Consider the following 3369-nt stretch of genomic DNA (forward strand, 5'->3'; position numbering starts at 1 on the left):
AGTTAATCCCTTGGTAGTGATTGGTATGGTCACATTGGATTCATCACCTTCAAAGTATTGTCCCAACTTGTTAACAGGTATTTCAACAACAGAGTTCTCATCTAGGTTGCGTTGTGGATCTAAGTGTTCCTCCCCCATTGGCATCTCCCTAGCTCCATCCATTTGTGCAAATTGTGGTAGCCTAACTTTTAGTTCTCCATTGAGGAAAGCTCGAAGAGCTAAGAATAGCTCGGGGTCTCCATATAGTTTGGACATGATGGTGGTTCTAACTTCTGAAGCCATGAAATCCGTCAATTTGGCAATATTTAATGGCACCTTTTAGGCTTCAGCCCCTTGATGTGGGGAAGATGGGATCTCCAATTTTTCGATAGGGCCAGGTAATCCCTTTGTAAAAATTATCTCCAACAAGAAGGGAGTACGTCCACTTTCTTATGACATAAAGTCACCTTCTTCTTGGATAACACTAGGTATGGCTAGTGGTCTATGGACTTTGTGAGGTTGCTTTTGTATAGGGAACACTGTGTCGATAATTTGGATCTGCCTCAGTGCTTGGCTCTAGATCCCTTTGGGTCTCCTCTACCAAACCCATTATTTGCTTGACTCGCTCGATCTCCTCTGTAGGCTTTGGGTATGTTCCTATCTTCTTCTTGGGTCCTAGCCATTGTGGCTCATGACGATCTTCCTTGTTTGTTTCTTTTCTAGTGGTCGTTTTAATCTCCATGGTTTCACATGAATCAGAATCCTCTTTGTTAATCCTCAGGCACATTCCTATCACCTATGACGGACATTGTATTATTTACTTGGTAGAGTCAGTTATCGGGCTTGTCCTCCAATAGGAAAAGGGTAAGAGTGATCGCGATGAGAGGCGCACTCTAACTGGAACATTCAAGGGATTAGTTGGCTAAGCATGGGCGCCCAAGTGTGAATGGGATGAGCTCATATAAAAGTCAACTAAACCTAAAATTCACTCATTCTCTCATTTGTGCAATTGAAGAGTGCTCTTGCTCCATCTCCATCTTCTTCTTCTTCATCTCCTTGTGTGTGTGTGTGTGTGTGTGTATGCGTGAGAGAGAGAGAGAGAGAGAGAGAGAGAGAGAGAGAGCATTGCGGCGGCACGACGGCGGCGAGGCGGTTGAGCGCGACGTAGCGGCGTCTCCCTCTTCTTCGCGGTGAGGAATGCTCCACGACAGGAAGCGTAGAGCGGTGAGTGACACACCAACGCCCTCTTTGAACTTACTAGTTTAGGCTTGTTGTGTGCTTGGAGCCATTTGTGGCTCGCACACGGTGTATCGACAAGTTCCTTGCATTGACAAGTACGACATACGCGCACATTTTTGGCGCCGTTGCCGGGGAATGCCATACACTAAACTTGAATGGCACTCTGTGCTTCTTTCGTGGTGCAATTTCAATTGTAGGAAGGGTAGGGAAGGAGTGTGTGTGTGTTGAGAAGAAGGATTTTGTGTTATACTGTGTATTTTTTTTGTTAATGGACTTTTCAAAGGTACCGTGTTTTTTTCTCTGTGTAAGGTGTTAGTATTAAGGTTGTTAGTTCTGTGTAATGTAATGTACAGTAAGTAGGAAGTAGATGTGTGAGAGCTAATAGAGTGTGTTAGTGTGTAACAGTAGGTGTATTAGTTGGAAGTAGGTAGGTAGAGTGTGTGTGTACTCTCGCGCAGGCTGCGGCGACCTTATCCTTAAAAAAAAATAAATAAAAAAAAATTAATAAAAAAAAATTAATAATAAATTTTTTAAAAAAGATTTAAAGGTAGGATTGGGATCGGGAATATCTCTTAGATCCAAGCCCAAACCCAAGCCCAAGCTCACGCACAGGCTTAGGCATCTATCGCCCTTTAAAATTATGAATTTTAGCTTCACACGTAACTAAAAATTGATTTTTTGAGGACCAACGGAGCTTCAGGTGACCAAACGTTGTGTTGTAAAGCACACCGCGACCCTTTGAGTGATACACTCATTTTGAGCTATCACACGCTTTAATAAAAAAACCGATCATTCAAAAATATCAAAAATATTAAAAAACGAGTGAAAACGGACGCCTAAAAAAGTAAGCGGTTAACCTTCGAGGTTATTCGCCGACGCTTGTAGGGTGCCAAAGGCACATGCATCTACTCTCTGGTCGTGTGCTAGAGACGAAGCAACTAGAGAGAATTTCGAGCTACGCGAGTTCTCAATATCCACCTACTTTAGGTTCCGAGCTCTCGGCGGGGACCCAAGGTAGTACAAACCCAGACCCGAAGATAGTGGCTAGTGACTCTTCCTCTGACTACGACATCATGGAGGGTTTTCCAATGCCTAATCCTGATAGCTCAAGCCAAGACATGCATGCCATGGGTCCACGGTCCGGGCCGAGCGTGCTTAGCTGCTTGAAGGAAACCTTTAGTAGAACCACTCGCTCCGAACATGGAGCTAATGATGTAAATGAGGGGGGTGGGGAAGTAAATTCTCCATTCGTGACAAACGTAGACCCTATACCCTTAGATAATGTGCAAGTGAATACTTCATTCACTGCACCTCCTAATTCTTCAGAGTTATTTCCCTCCGAGGTCATATTACCCGATGGTAGAAGCCTTGCCGAAGTGCAAGAGGTTGAGAGATATATCCTTGCAGCAACAAGGGAAAAGGAAATTGAGAGCTTCTCAAGGCGGAGCAACAAAGAGAGTTAAAAGCGAAAGCCCCTATGTCAATATCCTTGCTAAGAGAGTAATCGAGTGCTCCTGACTTAGCAACTGCTAAGGGCCAACCCCTAAAAAGCAACATTGCATCTAGCTCAAAGGACACCCCTAGCACCTCAATCCTAGATGGAGTGTTCTTAAATGAGAACTGGGAGTACGAAATACAAACGAAAACTCTGACCGACCTATACACAGGTCACACCCATCACGTGGGTTGGTTAGATGTCCTACAATGGGTGCTACTAGTGTGGAGGATCAACAACAAAGAGTTTGTGAGGTCATCCATAGGGTCATTGAGTTAGAGAGACTAAACAAGGGGATCAACATGCCTTCAACGGGTCTCATGAGATTCTTAGATATAGGAAAGGCTAAACAACTGGCCTTATCGCAAATGGAGACTCCCTCGGTAAGTTCGATGGATCCTCCATATGTTGTTTCTCCAGGGGTCTCAGTGCAATCTGAGCCCACAAGTGATAGCTTCACCGTTCCAAGTCTATCTCATCTTTCCCTTGATGACACCATGGCTACCATGCCTACCCCAATGATGGGCATGCCGAGAAACACGCCATGGACCTCATTTGTTAGTAAAGCACCACTACATGGTAGCTGAATGCCTACAACAGTACCTACAAGTGTGTACCAATCGTATGCACCTATGGGTCATCGCGCTCATGTTGTC

The sequence above is a fragment of the Adiantum capillus-veneris genome, chromosome 10 (assembly GCF_014529385.1).
Source record: "Adiantum capillus-veneris isolate H3 chromosome 10, ASM1452938v2, whole genome shotgun sequence".
Lineage (NCBI taxonomy): Eukaryota > Viridiplantae > Streptophyta > Polypodiopsida > Polypodiales > Pteridaceae > Adiantum > Adiantum capillus-veneris.